Below are 21,960 nucleotides of genomic sequence, written 5' to 3'. Positions count from 1 at the left end.
AATCATAAGATAGTAACAAAATAACCTGGGATGAAAAGGGGTGGGGGGGGGCACTGCTTTAAATATCACCCTGCCACCATGGTACTCCGCTCCCAGTTTGCTCCCGTCGATCACTGCCAATTGTCTGCAATACAGCGGCGGGCAATATTCTGAGGCACGAGATACACAATCTTGTTTAGAGAACAGGTGATCAATACTTTCAATGAAATCAGCCTCCGTGAGTTACTTGGCCAGTCACCGCCCTTGAAATGTGATTAACCAATTCGCAAAATTATAACTAAGATAATGTCCTAAATTTAAATATGGCAAAAAAGATCTCGGCACACATTTAAACGCCAAACTACAATAATGAACTAAAAGGTGAAATGGAAGAAATATCTCGGCATGGCTTGGAACGCCAGACACCGACTTACGCAGTACTCGTTTCACTTCTAGCTACGTATTTAGCCATGCTTCATGTCGGTCTGTTGGACGTAGCCACATTTCCTTAACTGCCGTCAAGTATCAAGACACGACACCGAGCTGCGTGATAAACAACTAGAACAATTCCAAATAGTTTTTAGTACACTGGCATGTTCATTTAAGATGGACGCAACCCACCGAAGCAACTCGACGACTCCAATCTATTCTAGTTTGTAAGACGGTGGAAGGAACTTCTCCTTCCAGCCTCTAGGAAAACCAAATCACAATGGGCAGTGGATCGGTGCTGCACAATTCAACACGCCGCAGCGGCTGGCCACGCTCCTACGTCCAAAGTCCCACGTCACTGCACCTCACACCGCAGATCCCCACACAAGAGTCTGAGCAGAACGCACGCGCTGCAGTTAAATGCCCGCCGCCAAAGATACGAAGAAGAGAAATCAGCATCGAAGTCGACTCAAAGGTGAAAATGAGAATCGATGGCAACTGGTGCCATACACGCACCAGCTCAGGGCGCTGTAAAACAGTTTATTCTATATGTAGGAAATGTGGGCCCAGCACATAATTTGAAACTTGTTTTGGTTGTTTTCAATTACGCTTATGTCATTCCGATTTCTTGTTAACTGCTAGTGATATTAGCTCCGTTTCTGTGTGCCATGTTAGTTAATTCGATTTGTTTTCTATGTAAGGATTTTCTGAGGGTCAGTTTAAAGTAGTTTATTCTAAATGCCGATGGTGAACCCTATACATATTTTGGATGATGTTTTGATTGTTTCTAATCATGTTTATGTCATGCTGTTTCATTAGCTGCAGTACTAATGTTTGTTGTTTTTTTTTAAAGAAAAGCACTGCGTCTTCAGGCCAATAGTGCCTACCGGGACCATCCGACCGTCGTGTCATACTCAGTGGAGGATGCGGATAGGAAGGGCGTGGGGTCAGCACACCGCTCTCCCGGTCGTTACGATGGTCTTCTTGACCGAAGCCGCTACTGTGTGGTCGAGTAGTTCCTCAATTGGCAGCACCGGGCTAAGTGCACCCAGAAAAATGGCAGCAGCGCATTGCGGCCTGGATGGTCACCCATCCAAGTGCCGACCACGCCCGACAGCGCTTAACTTCGGTGATCTCACGGGAACCTGTGTATCCACTGCGGCAAAGCCGTTGCCGTTGTTTTTTTGAAGCTAAGTGTAAATTTAAATATCCCTGCACGATGTCCTCAAAAATTTTATTTAAATAACATAGTGTGATAAAATTGTTTCAATGATTCTCTTGTAAGGCTAACTAGGGGTTCACTCCTTGAGTTTTCTGTTTAAATAAGTGTGTGTAATAAATGCGTGAAACTTCGTTCATTGGAATGTCGGTTTGTGCGCCTGTAAACTCCAGCATCACCACTCCATTTCTACGCCTCCAATATTTAACAATTACAAAACTTAAGTTAAATATAGAATTGTTGATACACAAACTTTTCACAACTGTTGTCACATCATCAGTCCTCGATTACTTATTTTTAAAAGGATAGCTGACGGAAAAGTATGTGAATATCAAACTTGTAATCACAACATTTGTCGTTCTAGGCGCTTCAGTCTGGAACCGGGCGACCGATACGGTCGTAGGTTCGCATCCTGGCTCGGGCATGGATGTGTGTGATCTCCTTAGTTAGGTTTAAGTAATTCTAAGTTCTTGGGGACTGACGACCTCAGATGTTAAGTCCCATAGTGCTCAGAGCCATTTGAACCAATTTTAACCACAACATTTATCACTTTCTCCAGTATGTTCCTCTTCTTTGAGCTAGTGTATCCGTAACTAGTGACAGAAATGACAAAACTTGAAGATGCGGCATATATCTGTCGCTGTTGCTGAGGAGTGAGCACGTCGGGCTACCAGCCCGTGGAACGCCGTTTAATTCCCGCAACTACTGGGGATTTTTCTCGGCAGGATTACTACAGCGGGTACCTCGTGAGGTCAAATGAGGTGCAGTTTGAATGAGAAGCAGTCTATAAACCTGAAGGCTGTTGGGAAAGCGAAATGCTCCACCATAGTATTTTATTTTCTTTGTTTTTTTTATTTTCTTTGAATCATTACTATTCTGAATGGTTTGATGTGACATGCCACCAGTACCTCCCCTATGCCCTTTTTCATTTCACAGTAGCACTTTCCCCATAAGGTCTCAGTTATTTGCTGGATGTATCTCAGTCTCTGTCATCCTCTACAGATTTTAGCCTCTACATTTCCATCTAGGACCAGGGAGGTTGTTCCCTCCTGCTTCATCAGATGTCCTACCCTTGTGTCCCTTCTTCCCGTCAATGCTGAGTATCTCCCTTTCTTCGCTGATTCTCCTGAGAACCTCCTTATTTCGTATGTTATAATTCCACTTAACTTTCTACATTCTTCTGTTGCACCACATCATCAAGGTTTCGAGTCTCTTCGGTTCCACTTTTGCCTCTCTCCATGACTCACTACCAAACAATTCTTCGCTCCAGATGCACATGTTCAGGAATTTCTTCATCAAATGAAGATCTATGTTTGGCACTCCCATTACTGTGCTGGTCTTCTTCTTATAACCCCCTTGCTTCGTTCGTCGTGGGTTATTTTGTTTTCAGGGTAGCAGAATTACTTTACTTCGTCTGCTTCTATATCACCAGTTTTAATGTGAATTTTTTCACTGTTCTCTTGTCTTTCTCTTAATCTGCATTATGTAACTAGGCAGCGCATTTCATTCAACAGATCCGGTAATTCTTCTGCACACGCACTGAAGACAGCAATTTCATAAGGAAATCATCTAATTGATTTCCTCTCACCCTGAATTTTAATCCCTCTCTTGAACCGTTCCTTTATTTCTGTTATTGCTTCTTCGATGTATAGACTAAACAACAGAGTTGAATGAGTGTATCGCTGTCTTACACCCATCTTAATTCGAAGAGTTCGCTCTTGGTTTCCTAGTGTTATTGTAGGCTCATAGTCTTATATATAATATATATCTCCCGTCTTTCCCTCTAGCTTCACCTATTTTTCTCAGAATTTCAAAAACCCAGCACTAGATGTAACTTTGCAGACTTTCCCAACGGATCTGTTGAAAATACCATTCTCGGGTTTGCTGGCTGATCGTATTTTGTAAATAGCCCAATATTTCATCGATGCAACACAAAGACATTGTAGCATTGTGTAAACATGTGCTTACTTAAATTATTTCTTATTCAATGACCAGTATTTTGACCAAGTGTACGGTGTTGTTATAGGAAGTCGTCTGTCTCCCATGGTGGCCAACATTTTTATGGAAGACTTTGAGGAAAAAACACTGCAGTCGGCAAGTCTCAAACCTATCTGGTTCTGGCGGTATGTAGACGATACATTCATGGACGTTAAAGTAACTTCTGGCGTGCCACAGGGGAGTGTTATGGGACCATTGCTTTTCACAATATATATAAATGACCTAGTAGATAGTGTCGGAAGTTCCATGCGGCTTTTCGCGGATGATGCTGTAATATACAGAGAAGTTGCAGGATTAGAAAATTGTAGCGAAATGCAGGAAGATCTGCAGCGGATAGGCACTTGGTGCAGCGAGTGGCAACTGACCCGTAACATAGGCAGATGTAAGGTATTGCGAATACATAGAAAGTAGGATATTTTATTGTATGAATATATGATAGCGGAACAAACACTGGTAGCAGTTACTTCTGTAAAATATCTGGGAGTATGCGTGCGGAACGATTTGAAGTGGAATGATCATATAAAATTAATTGTTGGTAAGGCGGGTACCAGGTTGAGATTCATTGGGAGAGTCCTTAGAAAATGTAGTCCATCAACAAAAGAGGTGGCTTACAAAACACTCGTTCGACCTATACTTGAGTATTGCGCATCAGTGTGGGATCCGTACCAGATCGGGTTGTCGGAGGAGATAGGGAAGATCCAAAGAAGAGCGGCGCGTTTCGTCACAGGGTTATTTGGTAACCGTGATAGCGTTACGGAGATGTTTAACAAACTCAAGTGGCAGACTCTGGTAGAGAGGCGCTCTGCATCGCGGTGTAGCTTGCTCGCCAGGTTTCGAGAGGGTGCGTTTCTGGATGAGGTATCGAATATATTGCTTCCCCCTACCTATAGCTCCCGAGGAGATCACGAATGTAAAATTAGAGAGATTAGAGCGCGCACGGAGGCTTTCAGACAGTCGTTCTTCCCGCGAACCATACGCGACTGGAACAGGAAAGGGAGGTAATGACAATGGCACGTAAAGTGCCCTCCGCCACACACCGCTGGGTGGCTTGCGGAGTATAAATGTAGATGTAGATGTAGATGTGGTGTGGTCCCATGGAACTGAGACATTACCTGTGTTTCTGCGGCACCCCAATATACATTTCACAATGAAAGTGGAAAAGAATGGCATTTTACAATTCCTGGATGTCATAATCAGAAGTAAAGACGATGTTACACTGGTACATAGTGTATATCGCAAATCAATTCATACGGATCTATATTTCCAGGCCACAGTTGTCATCACTCTGCGTGACACGGTATTGTCTGACGGTCTTTGGTGGATAGAGCACATGTGGTCCCGGTTGCCGTCAGTCGTCCTGGTGACCTACAGCAAGAAGAGAGTGGCTATTCCGGCAGAGTGATACGCCATGTATTCCGTTGTAAGCAGATTGGAAGCAGGGATGTAAATGAAGATGCGGAGGTAGCCATTGCACTGACGATCTTGCCGTACTTTGGTGGCATGTCTTCGAAAATACATAGAATCCTCAAAAGGTACGACATCAAGTGTGTGTTTCGGCCACCAGCGAAATTGAGGAATTTATTGTGCTCGGTCAAAGACCACCTTGGCCTTAAGAAAAGTGGTGTGTTCAAAATCCCATGCCAATGTAGAGAATATAATGTTGGGCAAACCCACCGAACCGTGCAAGACCGTCGCGTCGAACACCATAGTCATATAAGGCTGGGACAACCTTATGAATCAGCTGTTGCAGAGCACTGCCAATACACGGGATATCGTATGCTTTGCGGACAGACGGAAATTCTACCAGCAGCGTCATCTTTCTGGGACTTTGTTGCTAAAGAGGCCATCCACATCCGTACGGTGGACAATCTTATCAACAGGGATGCAGGTTTTCAACGAAGTCCACCTGGAATCCAGCACTGACTGACATTAAATCGAAATAGGGAAAACTAGATCATCCGATTCATCACGCGACGCAACGCACTACTGAGATTTAATTCAGCCTTTAACCACAGGAGCGTTTGTCAGCACAGTCGTTGCCCACAGTCCACGCGCGGGAAGCCTTTCTGCTTCTCCAAGCTGGGGGCGCTAGGAGCACAGCTTTCCTCCAACTGCGCGCGTCTTCCTGCGCTCGCTTATGCCTGCTTTCGGCCTGATAAATTTCGACGTCACCACGCGGTTACAATCAGTGGTGCCTTGCTGAGGCGGCAGCAGAAACCACCACCACCAGAAGATGTCGAGCACTTGCACCGATGAAATATTGTGCGAGTTACACAGTAAGATCCGGCGGAAAACCCGAGAAGTGTATTTCTATCTTGCACCATTTCACGATGTCCAACGGCTCTCCTTTATCGTCGAATCATAAGTGCGTATCTTGATTGTTCTTCAGTCTTGCTTCCACTATGAAGTGCAAAGTCGACGCTGTATCTCTGGTGACTTTACTTTTTGTAATGCCGGACTGATGGCCATCTACGGGATCCTCACTTTTGTTTTCCATTTTTCTGTATAATACTCTAGTAAGCTTCTCGGTTGCATGGACGATATTTTCCCGAAAACCTGGTGATACGTCACCATACTCATAAAAGCTACAGACACAACTTTAATGGCCGTTTGGCCTCTATTCCCTCCAACGATTTTAGAAATTCTGATCAAATATATGTATCCCCTCTGCCTTTATATGATCTCAATCATCCAGAGCCGTTTTAAATTCTGTCTATGATATTCGAACCTATATTTCTCTCTCTTGTCGTGCCCTGTGTCTTTTTCTATCAAGACATCAGACAAGGCCCCCACTCCTCCCCATCCCTACTACAGACACCACCACCTGTACGCACTCATCTCTGAGTTTAATAGTGGAATTCCCATAGCATTCTTAATGTTACCACCCTTGCTTTTAATTTTACCGAAGATGGTTTGAACTGTCTGTATGCTGAGTCAGTTCTCCAAACGTTCATGTCTTTGTCGATGTCTTCACAATTATCTTGCAGTCATTTGTCATTTGCTGCCTTGCACTTCATATTTATTTTCCAAGTAATTAGTTTTAGTGTATCCTGCCCCCTTCTGTCTGTCAATTACAGGATTTATTTTGTTGCCCAAGGTTCTTCGGAGTTACCTTCCTTGGACCTATGACTGAGTCTCATCATTTGTGGTTGCCCTTTTTAGAAGTGCACAATCCTACTGCGATCTTCTTTATCGCGGTATCCACATCCTTAGCAAATTTCAAACGCGTCTCATCATTCCTCAGTACCTCAGAATCTGACTTCCTTCCTGAATCACCAATACGATTCCCTTAAGCATCAGTCTACTGTTCAACAATACATTGTATTGTATGTTAACCCGGGACCTATAAACGACGGAGAGGCTCCGTCCCCGCCGCAGCCGCAGTGGTCCACAACCCCAAAACGACTACCGCAGTCCACTGCACCCCTCCGCCACCCCACACCGAACCCAGGATTATTATGCCGTTCGGCTCCCGGTGGACGTCTCACACCAGACAAGTGTAACCCCTATGTTTGCGTGGTAGAGTAATGGTGGTGTACGCGTACGTGGAGAACTTCTTTGCGCAGCAATCGCCAACATAGTGTAACTGAGGAGGAATAAGGGGAACCAGCCCGCATTCGCTGAGGCAAATGGAAAACCGCCTAAATACCATCCACAGACTGACCAGTTCACCGGACCTCGACACAAATCCGCCAGGCGTATTCGTGCGGGGGACCCTGCGCTCCTTCCCGCCAGGAAAGCTGTGCGTTAGACAGCACGGCCAACCGGGTGGGCTGCTCTTCATCATTACTAGTCTAAGTCTATATGCGTGGTCTTGGTTACACTTTACAAATCAATATCTCATTTTTGAATCTCTATCAGACCACGATTTAATTCACCTGAGATCTTTTCTGTCTCCGGTAATTTTCCAATTATGCCTCCAAAATGCATCAAATAGCTCTAACCACTGAGGTCATCAGTCCCCTAGACGTAGAACTACTTAAACCTAAAGGACCTAAGCACACCACACACATCCATGCCCGGGCAGGATTCGAACCTGCGACCTCAGCATTGCCTCCTTCTCTTCTTCCTGCTGAACAGAGATCTACTATTGCTGTTTGAAATTTATTGCAGACAGTAATTAGTCTTCCTTCTCTCTTCCTACTGGCTAGAATATATTCTCCTTCAATCCTTTTTCCTATTCCTTCCCTTAAGACCGCCTTCCACTCCCCCATCACTATTAGATTTTCATCTGTCTTTCTGTACTGAATTACCCATTCAGTATCTTCTTACATATTCATACTCCATCCGAACAGGCCATTGAAGGCCCAACGGTACCGACAGACCACAGCGGCATCTTTAAACGATAGGCGTCATTGTACGAGGTGCATTCAAGTTCTAAGGCCTCCGATTTTTTTTCTAATTAACTACTTACCCGAAATCGATGAAACTAGCGTTACTTCTCGACGTAATCGCCCTGCAGACGTACACATTTTTCACAAAACTGACGCCATGATTCCATGGCAGAGGCGAAGGCTTCTTTAGGAGTCTGTTTTGACCACTGGAAAATGGCTGAGGCAATAGCAGCACGGCTGGTGAATGTGCGGCCACAGAGAGTGTCTTTCATTGTTGGAAAATGCCAAAAGTCACTATGAGCCAGGTCAGGTGAGTAGGGAGCATGAGGAATCACATCAAAGTTGTTATCACGAAGAATCTGTTGCGTAACGTTAGCTCGATGTGCACGTGCGTTGTCTTGGTGAAACAGCACAAGCGCAGCCCTTCCCGGACGTTTTTGTTGCAGTGCAGGAAGGAATTTGTTCTTCAAAACATTTTCGTAGGATGCACCTGTTACCGTAGCGCCCTTTGGAACGCAATGGGTACGTATAACGCCCTCGCTGTCCCAGAACATGGAGACCATCAGTTTTTCAGCACTGGTCGTTACCCGAAATTTTTTTAATGGCGGTGAATCTGTGTGCTTCCATTGAGCTGACTGGCGCTTTGTTTCTGAAAAATGGCATCCACGTCTCATCCATTGTCACAATCGACGAAAAAAACGTCCCATTCATGCTGTCGTTGCGCGTCAACATTGCTTGGCAACATGCCACACGGGCAGCCATGTGGTCGTCCGTTAGCATTCGTGGCACCCACATTCGTGGCATTTTCAGCTCGTCATGCTGGATTGTGTGCACAGAACCCACAGAAATGCCAACTCCAGAGGCGATCTGTTCAATAGTCATTCGGCGATCCCCCAAAACAATTCTCTCCACTTTCTCGATCATGTCGTCGGACCGGCTTGTGCGAGCCCGAGGTTGTTTCGGTTTGTGGCCACATGATGTTCTGCCTTCATTAAACTGTCGCACCCACGAACGCACTTTCGACACATCCGTAACTCCATCACCACATGAATCTTTCAACTGTCGACGAATTTCAATTGGTTTCACACCACGCAAATTCAGAAAACGAATGATTGCACGCTGTTCAAGTAAGGAAAACGTCGACATTTTAAGTATTTAAAACAGTTCTCATTCTTGTCCCTGGCGGTAAAATTCCATCTTCCGTACGGTGCTGCCATCTCTGGGACGTATTGACAATGAACGCGGCCTCATTTTAAAACAATGCACATGTTTCTATCTCTTTCCAGTGCGGAGAAATAAAATCGGAAGCCTTAGAACTTGAATGCTCCTCGTATGTGGATGTGGAGAGTGATGTTGTCACCACACCGCTCTTCCTCGAAATGTCAGCTTCCGTGATCGGAGCCGCTACTCCTCAATCAAGTAACTCGTCAATTGACCTCTCAAGGTCCGAGTGCAGCCCATTTGCTAACAGCACTTTGCAGAAGCGGACTGCCACCCATCCAAATGCTAAAACGCTAGCCGAGCCCGACAGTGCGTAACCTCGGTGAATTGACGGCAAGTGTTGTTTCTACTGCGCTAAGGCCATTGGCATCAGTGTCCTCACACCGCCCTCAGATGACGCCATTTGGCATAGGATTTCGTGGCGGCCACTCAGATTCGAGTTACCCCTACCGCCTGATACATAGGCACTTTTATTTGCATGCTATGCTATAAACCTCACACATTTCTAGAACAGTTTAAAGCCGCGTACACACCTAGCAACAAAAGTCGCGGAACACGTGTCCCGAGATTGGTCTCAGTGTTGTTCCGGGACATTTTCTCGTGTTGCGAGACTGTCGCTATACAAGAGTCTCGAGTGTCAGGTTCCCCGTCAAATCGGGGAACATGATGTAATGTCGCGCGACATTTCGCAGTCTGTACGTGTACTTTGACGTGTGTGCGTCATTTTGTACCTTTCCGAAATGGAGACAACAATGAAAATAATTGAAGATTTTCAAGCTTGCTCTTGTCTTTGGGATGTGACATGTGGGGAATATAAAAACAGAAATGAGGAGGGATGCTATGGAATCTCTAGCTAAAAAATACCAGATGTCACACCATGAAACGGAGAAAGAAATCCACAATTTAAAATCAGAATTTAGGTGCGAACATAAAATGTTATTCAAGTCAACAAAAAAAATTGGTTAGTCCCCCAAAAAGTGAAACTGGTTTGGGTACAAACCATTACTGTTTTTGTTAAAAGGAACGGAATCCAGAGGAAGCTGGGGAAGAATAAACATACACTGTAGTAAGTAAACTTCACTTAATTTAACAATTTACACAGTCACTTTTTACTCTTACCATAAGTATATTTTATATTAGTATCTTTTATAGTATTTTAAAAGTAATTTACCAAAGCTTTTAAATTTATTTTTAACTTTACTAACATCAGATAATTATTTTCATTGGCAATGAAGGAAAAATAATTAAAAAATTAATCACCTAGCAAATATATACCATTGCCCCTATTGTTGATTGTTTTTCCAAGAAACCGCTCCTGCTAGAGATATATTTAATCTCTGGATTCATCTCGAATTTTGTTCACATCGGTAGGTGCTCTTACAGGAATACTTTGCAATTTTGGTAGACTATTTGGTGATTCTGATCTCCACTGTCCTTCTATCAAACTTCCGTCAATGTCTTCTAAATCAAACGATCCTGGAGGAGTATAAAACTTCCTTGGCTCAGAATTTCTTCTTAGGAAGTTGGGCAGATAAATACATGTCATAACCACAGTTTCTACTTTGTCTGGATCCAGTGCAATAGGTTTTAAGAGCACTATGAACTTGGAACTTAAAATGCCAAATATGTTTTCAATAATGCGTCGAGCTCTACTGAGCCAATAATTGAAAATCCTTTATGCTGAACACAATTGCTGGCCTGGATAAGGATTAATCACGTGGGTGGATAATGCAAACGCATCATCTGCTACAAATACATAAAGAACAGGGGTAGATCTGTCTGGCTATGCTTTATCTGGGGGGGGGGGGGATATTTAGTTTCTTTTGCACCATTGACTTGTACAAAGATGCTAATTTTAAGACACCACCATCCGATATTCGACCCTGACATCCCGCATCAGCATATATAAACTTATAATTGGCATCAACTACTCCAAGAAGCACAATTCTAAAGTTTCATTCATAATTGAAATACATGCTGCCACTGTTTTCTGGGGCCACTACCAGTATGTGTTTGTCGCCTATACTACCTAAACACTGAGGAAAGTTCCATCTCGTTGCGAATTGTTCTGCTGTTGCTGTCCATTCGGAGTTAGATTTTCGCATCTGAAATATTAAACAAAATACAATAACATTAAAGCCATATATACAAGTAATAGCTGTTAAACATAATAAGTTCAATGAAATTGTTGGTTTATCCCTAGGAGGATAACGACAACGGAACAGAAAAAGAGCGTTATGATGAACGGCAGTCCACTGTACCAAAAGAAGAATTCAGAAGGCCACCGATACCCAAAAGGAGGAAGAATGCAGATCACGATGTTGATATTGCAAGGTATACAGTAAGCTGCATGAAATCTTTAACAGAGGATGTTAGGAGCCGAGATGAATTTGCGGTTTACGGAGAGCATGTTGCTAATAAATGAAGAAACTGCAGTAGAAGTCGCATAGAAATTTCCTTAGCCCAGCGTCAAATTGGTGACATATTCTTAAAATTGAAAATGGGAATGTACAGTGCGATAGGATATTCACCCCAGGTCAGTTGAAACCAGTTAAGCCCACTTCAAACAATTCCACCTCCATTCGATTCTTCATCATCAACATCCCATAGTACAGGCGGCCAAAACTCATACTCTTCAGACTGTTCCTTTACACCCTCAATATCTGTGCAAGATCTGGAACCTCCTTCTTAAAATGAAGGGACACAAGTTGACCAAACCATAGAGTTTTTTTTAATTTCAAATCATTGTAATTTAAAAATGACAAAATTGTATACTTGTAATTAATTCATTTTTAAAATAAAAAGTGAAATAAATTAAAATTAAGTTACTCCTTACCTTTACAAACCCTTTCAGCGAAGTAATTATGGCTTCACAGACTTCTGGAACTATACTTGAAACTGTTTTGAAACTCAAAATGTGTACATCAAGCTGGAAAATGATTCGCCGCTAGCAAGGAACCGGAGGGTGATAGCTAGCCTGACTGAGGCTGGAATGTTTTCCCTAAATATAGTGTTTTCTTTCGAATTCCTTTCTAAATCCATTTGCAGAAGGGTTTCGAAATCAGTAGGGCTCATTCCGACAAAATTTCTGAAACCAATACAGAGATGTTTGTATAAAATTCGCATTTTCATATTATACTAATTTGTCTTGCTAGTAACGTAGTTCTAAAGGTGACATATTCTTCGTTGTTACATGTTTCAAAACTTCGATTTCTTATTCCGGAGACGTTACATTAATTATAACTTGAAACCAGTTACTGTGTCTTGCGGGTATTGGTGTTGCTTAGCCAAAAAAGGCTAATGTGCCCATCCTCATCCACGCAGCTGAGAGTCTAATTACGAAAGCGTAATAGTGTAGAAAAGTAAAATTTGAAGCTGACTCTCACAAAACTTGGCTACATGTGCTTGCACCAGTACAGCATGTGAAACACAGTGAAAGCTGTTTGTAAGGCAGTACCGGATTTACGGATTTACGATAGGGAAAAACCCTGATACTGGCGACCCCATACCCCTTCCTCACACCGCTCCCAATCGACGGTTTGAGCCAGGACGTCAAAAATAAAAAAAAATCGATTTTTCAAAAATATGCTCATTTTGTAGCGTACATTTTTCAGAAGTGTCTGATTTATATAACACATATAATTATGTTCGAAGTAATGTAACACATGTTATTTGGTCTTCAGTGTTTACAAGTGTGTGTACATTTTGCAATAGAAGCCACCAAACTTATAATCAGGAAAGATGAAATTAAAATATCCTGGGGTGAGTCTCATACTCCCAGTCGGCCGAATGTACATCCTACCCCGTTAGAAAACTCATAATTAATACTGGGTGGAATTACTTGTGACCGGGAGAATAAGAACTCTTCAGAAAATTGGCGGTGTTTATTTTCTGTTCGCTGATAACTTCCTCTTTTGTGTGACGTAAAACTAGACAAGCAAGATAGTACACATTTCTTCAATCCTTCGATCGTAACACTTTTTTTCTGTCTAATATTCCTACAGCTTTACACGGACTGGTTTTGTTTCAGCGAAAGAATCTACTACCTCATCAAAGTTCGTCAAACCTTCTGCAACATGAAAAAATCAAAATGTCGTTCTCTAGTAGTCAAAAAGCTGGTAACACGAATAGTAATTAAGATTGGTGTGATTTCTTGATTTGATTACGTCTATTTTGTCACTGTCTGCCTGATAAAACAGAATAGGCCTATCTACGAGATTTCAGCAAGTGTAACACACTCCAAACAAGCGATACTGTAATGGCGCAAGTGGACGATTTTATCTACCTCATTAACATAAATAAAACGACAGAATATAACTCACGAAGTACCAATATCAAATGTATAATAGGCCTACTACAAGAAAAAATATTTATGTTAGGAAATAGTTTCACATTTCATTTACATGCTCCACTTTCTGAAACATGAGATCGAAAAGTAGTAATAGTATGACATTTTTATATAAATTTGGAATCGTCATATTCTCCCATATAATTAGTTTGGTGTTCCCGTTTCTTCTAGCTCCTCGTTCTAACAGTCTTGTCAGCACTATTCTGTATCTATTCCTGCCATTGCCAAAACTGATTCTTCGGTTAACTTCACTGATACTGAGAGAGTCAACGGTTTAGTTAGCCTACGTATATTCTCCAGCTAGGCATTATTACATGTTCGTAGAGCGCATTTTCCGCGCTATTCCGAGAACAGAACTACTGTACAACTCGCCCTTAGTAGTGCAGTGATCTGGCAAAACTTTTATGTCAAAATTTATTTCTTGGATACACCGAGAAGATAATATGTAATATTCCTTACCTATCATCCCTGTCAGTCGTTTATTTACACTCATGTAATGTTCCTCACCTATCATTCCTGTCAGTATCTCATTTACACTCCTATACTGTGAATCTATGAACTTCTCTAATAATTATAACAATGCTCATTATTCTCACATCCAGTTAACCACATAAACAAACAGCGATAGGAATTCACCGATGCAGTTTTGATTGGCTCAGTTGGTATGGCCCCATCCTCTTTTGTCTGTAGGAAGTTGCTTTTTTTTTTTTTTTTTACAATTTGATGTGGCGTGCATTCCCCTGGCAAAGATATCACGTAAACTATGCACTGCTTCCGAAATTAATTTATGATTCGTTAAGAAATGAAGCTAGAATGTGGCGAAAGATGTTCAAAAACCAACAGGGATGCGTTTCAAAGTCGTATGAATAATCAGCTGGACTCTAGGTATTTTGTAAAACAAGGTTTTTTTTTTCTTCGAGAATATGAATATTGCGTCCTCAGAAATTGCCACCCGGAGCACATACGTGATTCTGCCCCCAGCCCCCCCTTCCATCCTCCATGCCCATAGATTCGGTCCTGATGTAAGCATGATTTGCCAGGTAACCGTACCAACATTTCTGCTCGTCTTTCGCCTTCCTGCCACAGCCTTGAAACATTGAATACATTTGAAAAACAGGAAACTGGCGTATAATATCGTTAAACGGTAAATGAGCCACATGAGGTAAATGCGAAGATACACACATACATTGCTAGTGCAAAAAAAAAGTAAATCACTAAGAAACGAATCTTCAATTCCCTTGGGATTTCATCTTTGATTATACCTCTGGCTAAAAAGTCTACCCGTGTCAAATAATTTGAAAATTTGGCCAACTTGTATGTTTTATGTCCTGTTCAACGACAAGGAAAGAGTTGGTTGAGCACTAATCTAGCTACAAGCTATTAGTGGGTCGGACACTCCCGTGCTGAAACCACACACGAGTCTACATAGTTCAAATACACTCCTGGAAATGGAAAAAAGAACACATTGACACCGATCTCCTACACTGGCCGTACACCACTGGTGATCGTCGAGGGGACACTGAATAGTGCACGGTACATCCAAACCGTCATCGAACCCATCGTTCTACCATTCCTAGACCGGCAAGGGAACTTGCTGTTCCAACAGGACAATGCACGTCCGCATGTATCCCGTGCCACCCAACGTGCTCTAGAAGGTGTAAGTCAACTACCCTGGCCAGCAAGATCTCCGGATCTGTCCCCCCTTGAGCATGTTTGGGACTGGATGAAGCGTTGTCTCACGCGGTCTGCACGTCCAGCACGAACGCTGGTCCAACTGAGGCGCCAGGTGGAAATGGCATGGCAAGCCGTTCCACAGGACTACATCCAGCATCTCTACGATCGTCTCCATGGGAGAATAGCAGCCTGCATTGCTGCGAAAGGTGGATATACACTGTACTAGTGCCGACATTGTGCATGCTCTGTTGCCTGTGTCTATGTGCCTGTGGTTCTGTCAGTGTGATCATGTCATGTATCTGACCCCAGGAATGTGTCAATAAAGTTTCCCCTTCCTGGGACAATGAATTCACGGTGTTCTTATTTCAATTTCCATGAGTGTAGTATTGCCTCTAGCAGAGACGGTAGCTCTTCAGCAAGAAACTGTTAATGTGTTTCATATGTCTTCCCCATTACGGCTTATTGAAGGAAGTGAGGTGCAGCCACATAATCCCGCACAAAATCTTCACACTACACTGCTACTGTTGGTCAACAGGTCACAGCCATAGTGGTACCTGAGCGTTCCAGCTACGCACGTTTGTTACATGCAGCTTCCCATGGTTTGTAAAGCTAGCCTTATCGTTAAAGAGAATGATCTGACGAAAGGATTGTTCTGATGACTCATCAGATATAAGCGATAGCATAGCATGCGCCTACTGCAATCTCGCTAGTAAAGTGACACACGATTTAATGGATACGTCTCCCTTCCCCCCCCCCCCCCCCTTCATAATCTGATGTATTTCGTAACTTACAAGGGCATGATCTTGTTGTCCTCATTTTCTTCATTGTCAGACAAATAAAACATATGCTGATGGAGAAAGGTCACAATGGTAAACAGCCTGTTCCCTGTGTACGTTATTCGTTTCCCTTCCTTCTTTGTCCTTTGAGTTGAAAGCGTATCTGAGTATTTTTTTAATGTCTCCAAGAGAGCAGACGAATTTCCTTTCCTTCTGAAGTGGTTTATCCAACTTCTACATTCATGCTTGTATCCTCTTAGTTTGTGGTACAAGAATGCTCTGTAATATAATATGTAACAAATCATGAGCCTTCCCTGTTCCTTCTGCTACTCCAGAAAGAAAGCACGCAGCAAATTGTAAGCCTTCAGGGCTTCTCTCTTCCTACCAATTTGCGAGTCGGGCCGATGTCAGCTACTGGGAAGAAGGAGCAGAGCGCGTCTCCTTAACGACACTGCAGAAGCAGGTTTTGTGAGGGAGTCTTGCGGCGGATCTTGGTGGGTATGGTTGTTCCTTGTTAAAATCTTGTTAAACTGCGTTCAGTGAGACATCCCTTCGCTTGGCATGATGATATCAGCGCTTTCATGTTGTGTTATTAATTACTTATATACCTTCTGATGATGTTTGAGTGTGATGATTAATTAACCTGTGAGTATACGACGTCCAGGTGTTGTTCGTTAGCGAACTGTCGATCTCGAGATTTTTCGTTTACTTGTGATAACTTTCCGGTGTCGCGCCTCACATTAGAGATTCAACGGCGTTTCATTTAATGGGAGATTTACTGTCTTTGGCCAGAAAAAAAGCATGTTCCTTGAGAGTTTTTTTTCCTGGGATGTGTTAGAGTTATCAATGTCAAATTTAGTCAAAATGTTTATTGATATTTCTTCTACAAACTGAAATTTTTTTGACTGGAAATGTCGCAGAGCAAAGGCGGAAGTGCCGTCGGAACGAAACAAAATTTCGATGTAGACCTCCAAGTGCGGTATGTCACAGGTCAGCCGGCTCGTCTGAAATCAGAATTGAGTTGACGTTAGCGAAGTATATAAGACTCTTTATGAGTTGCACCTCGCTTAAGTTATTTGGACCATATGAAACAAAATGGCGGCCATTTAAAGAAATATGGTTTTTATCAACGATTTTTCGACTTCGTCGCCCAAGTAAAAATATTTATAGTGGTGCAACTCCTAGACAATTAGTCATCTTCGTCGGAAACAAACAATCATGCCAATCATTTCAGCAGATTTGAAGTTACCATACCACACCGAGCAATAAAAAAAAGTCATTTGGAGAAAAAGGCGTTTGAAGTTTTGACTACATTTAAATGCAATAGTGTGCAACTTACGTTCAATCTGCTGTTCCAGGTCCGTAAACTAGTCCGTCCTCTTCTTCATTGAGGGCGTTGTGTTCCATCTGGGCCTTCCTGCGCTGCTCCAGAGCCGTTCGTACGGCCGGTGACAAGCGGTTTTCGGCCGCTTTAAACCGGTGTTAGTCCGAATACTTGGCGAACTGCGTTGAATAGAGTACCAGGGTGACGTCCATCATTACCATGGTATTCAGAATTGATGAATACTCTTCGTTGAAGCTGCTCACTGCCAGGAATGTCGTAATCTCCACAGTCTTCGTACCAGAATGCCAATGCTTGTGTGATAACTTCCGAACACACGCGATCAGACTTGCAATTGAATTTTGTGCGTTTCCTCCCAAGCACCGGTACTTTTTGAACTTCTTTGGAGAGCAACTGGTCGTGTTGATATTCGTCCAGATGTCCGGTAGCCTCTGCAATGCACCACTTGCACCAACTAGTTTCCCAAGCCGGACAATTTTGGTGTTGTGGATGGTCATCCGTCGAACACTTGCCCAAATTGCCTTCTTCATCTGTTCCACCGAACTGGATTGCCAAGCCGCAATACATCGTAAACTCCTTGATCAGTTTTTCAGTTTTAGTCATGGGCAAGCACATAGAACAATTTTTCGAGGCTACAAAGTCGAAATTCCCGAAAAGAACAGATGCGTGAAAAAGGCCGATTTCAGGAAGGTGCATTTTTTTGTTCAACCGCGAATAACAAACATTTACGTTCCGTGTTCGGAAAAACCGTTTCAGGAGTTGATTCTAAATACTTTTATGGATCCAAAATTGCAATTTAAAAAAAATCGATTCTTTGAACGAAATGATAGTAAACCTCCCCTTAACAGAGCGTATTCCAAACGAGGTTCTGGACTGGGGAGAAAAATTAACAGCAGAATAAACTTGGAAAATTTCATAGGTGCTAACCCTACGTCTGTCTCTTGAAACCTTGGTTGCCGCCTGCTGATCGTTGTTTATGACAATAATTCCAGCCTGAAAAGGGGGGGGGGATTGTACCTATTTCCATATTTTACTACGCTCACGACGCTCGGTTTGTGTGTTACTGAACACCCAGCATCGGCCAAGTTGTTATGATCGAATTACGAGCTGTTCCCCTAGACAGAGGTCGATCCTTTAGAGTACACGAATGCCGACATGGTAATCTCCGCAGGTCATTATGAGTTACGCTAAATTTAACGTACTTTGCCCCGGAGGCTGATCTCCCTCCGTTACCCTTCAGCATTTCCCTAATCAACTGCATTATCCCATCTGTTGAGAACAGAACTTGGGTGTGCTGGGTTGCCTTCCCTTTCTATTTATGCCTGTTCGATATACACTAAATTTTAACCGCCGTACTCATCTTCTACTAGTCTTTCTCTCTGAGTAATTGATGATTTCATCCCGTATTCCTATGAGAGGCACTATTACTGGTTCGTCATTTGATTTTCTTCCACTGTCAGTGTTTCAACGGACACATAATTGGATGGCATATTATCTCCAACGCTGGGAAGCTGTCTTAATTGCTCAGCGAAGCTTTAAGTGATAAATTTTTATTCTCTCTTCTGAACTTAGTTAGCCACTGTGAATCATTTTCGCTAAAGACAAAGCCTTAGAACTGAATGTGACATGATTTGGAAACACAAGAATAGTAAAAAGAGCGCCAAAACAGTTCCGTTCCGCATAGTCACACAAAATCAATTGCTTTTGCAAATGTGTTAACATTTTTATTCAGTAGAGGTCAGGTTTTAGGAATAAATAATACTCATTCACTTAAGACTCGACATAATCATTGCAAGAGCGGTGGACAACTTTTTTTCATAAAACAAGCAAAATAAAAAAATGATTTTCTCTTATTAACGTACACGAAAATGATTATTTTGTCATCCAGCCCGGAATCATAATCCACTCAGTGTGGTCAAAGTAATAAGATTTCTAAGAAACGTTGAAGCTACACGTTGTATGAGATTAAACGTAACGTGAATATGGTTGCCCATTCAGTGATTAAAGGCCGGCCAGAGTGACCGAGTGGTTCTAGGCGCTACAGTCTGGAACCGCGCGACCGCTACGATCGCAGGTTCGAATCCTGCCTCGGGCATGGATGTATGTGATGTCCTTAGGTTAGTTAGGTTTAAGTAGTTCTAAGTTCTAGGGTACTGATGACCTCAGAAGTTAAGTCCCATAGTGCCCAGAGCCATTTGAACCATTTGAATCAGTGATTAAATGCTAACCAAAAATGGGAATCATACGCTGGCAGCACAGATGATAAAAGTTAGGTGTATCAGATGAAGAATCCTCAATACGGAACAAACCTTTATTAACGACTTGGATGGAGGATGTTTTCGCGCAAAAGACGAACAATGCTGGTGTGATGTAATCCAGAGTCAAAGTTAATTACTGTTGAACTAACAAGTTGGTATGAACAGATGGTGTCACAACATATATTTCTTTCGCACAGCTCACGTAGACTTCTACTTATCCTTTATTTAGGATTCCAGTGCCCTTCTAAATGCAATTTCTTGTTTTATGAAAGACATTTATTTCTTCAAAGTACCCAGTATTCGACGCAAGCGAAAAACGTAGACAGAATGGAAAGCTGCATTTCATCTGAGTGCCTGTCATATCGGTATCGTTGCGGTGAAGAAATCTGTTTTCCCTGTGTCCCACGCGATATATTTCCTGGTTTTAAAAACTTCCACATAAGTAAGTAATCCGCATCATGTTCAAAACAGATAAATGCTATGATATAAATATTACAGTTTCTCTGACAGTTATACAATTCTGAAAACTGGAATGCATTTAAATTCGTTTACTTCACAACCACGAAACGGAGCGCGTACTGTGCGCTGTACCGTGGTTTGCATGCGTCTGCTGCTGCAAAGATTTTCTCGCACGTCAGGTGTGGACCGTTGCAGCTTGTTACCTAGTGGTTTTTGTCTGCACAGCTAAACTCAATATCAATGACTCCAGTGAAACTGGATGGAGTGCGGGTGGTGGAAACAGTTTACTACCAATAATGTAATCCAGTCAAAAAGCGGGCCGGAGTGGTTCAGCGGTTCTAGGCGCTACAGTCTGGAACCGTGTGACCGCTACGGTCGCAGGTTCGAATCCTGCCTCGAGCATGGATGTGTGTGACGTCCTTATGTCCTTAGGTTAGTTAGGTTTACGTAGTTCTACGTTCTAGGTGACTGATGACCTCTGAAGTCCCACAGTGCTCAGAGTGTAAAGAAACAGGTTCTCTACTTCTAAAAAACAATTTTTAATTAATAAAACATGACCTATACTAGCAATCTGATTACCCCTGTTAGTCATGGACAAAAAAAATTTCGCATAGTCTTTGTCAGAACGTGCAGAATCTTATGAGAGGCCAATAAGACCTCAGTTTTAATTTAAATATGATATGCCAATGTTTACATAATAAAAAAATAAATTATGTAATTCAGTACGATTATTATACAGATGCGATAAATGCCTTTAACGGGGGCCAAATGAACAATTAAAGTCGTCAATGTAATTCCAGTAAACCGGCAAAAGTAAAAACTAATTACATAGACATAGCGCATCTGCTAGATGCCCACGAAATACGTAATTTTGTTTTGAAGCTGACAGCCAATGAGAAAACAGGTGCAGTTTTCAAGCAGTAGTGGTGGACAGCATCAGCTGGTAATATACGTAATTTTACGGTAGCTAATTTTACTACACAAAAATAAATTACAACCAGACATTAAAGTAAAATTATAGTGAGCAGCAAAATGTCTGAGAAGAATCTTGAAAGAAATTTTTTAATTGAACTGTAATTTGTCGGGTTTTTAACACTCAACAAGACGAAATAATGGAAAGAATATTTCTTGGGTCCAAACGAAATTGAGATATTGAGACAGTATTTTTAAAATAGTTAATTTAACTGCAGTTGTCTTTAATTTGGAAATGAGCGAGAGCGTAATAATTTTCTTTTCATGTCTAAACTGTTGCTGCAGGCAGTGCGATGACGTCAGCTGTGGTCCGCGCGGACGATGTGTGAAGCGAATCCTGGTTCGTGGCTTGAAGATAATGATGGATCCTCCTGTCTCATTAATATTCCAGTTACGGCGGAGGTCCACGTCTCCATTGTAGTCGAATCAGCTGTCAGCACTGGCGCAATAGTAATAGTTCCAGTATGTGCGTTGTCGTTACGCGCGCGACGTTTTATTATTAAAAGTTTATTAATCACGCGGTGCGGGTAGGTCAGAATTATGCAATGTCTATAGTAGTATTTACGATATATAGCTGGTTAATGCCGATACTTCACACAGTTCTTTCTCCGTGTTGCCACAGGAAAACAGTCACATGTGTTTATCCCTACAAAAGTCCGTTAAACATCAGTTCAATTTACGTCGTCGTCTTTAAAACAGTTTGGACGATATAATAAATGTATCTTGATCAAATCACAGCACTGTTCTTTTACTTAACATTTTGGTTTGTTCCAATTTCACAATTATTGTCTCCACACGACAATGGCGTCTGATTCATGGCTAATAGTCATAAGTTCGCACAGTTTGTAAAATCGTCACCGCAAACACTCGACATACTTTTCAGGTTTTACTGTTCGGGGAAAGCAATGTCTTTACAAGAGCCATTTTAATTTTTGAACCACTCAAAATATT

The sequence above is a fragment of the Schistocerca cancellata genome, chromosome 6 (genome assembly GCF_023864275.1).
Source record: "Schistocerca cancellata isolate TAMUIC-IGC-003103 chromosome 6, iqSchCanc2.1, whole genome shotgun sequence".
Lineage (NCBI taxonomy): Eukaryota > Metazoa > Arthropoda > Insecta > Orthoptera > Acrididae > Schistocerca > Schistocerca cancellata.
The sequence above is the reverse complement of the archived record's forward strand: the minus strand, read 5'-3'. Positions refer to the sequence as shown.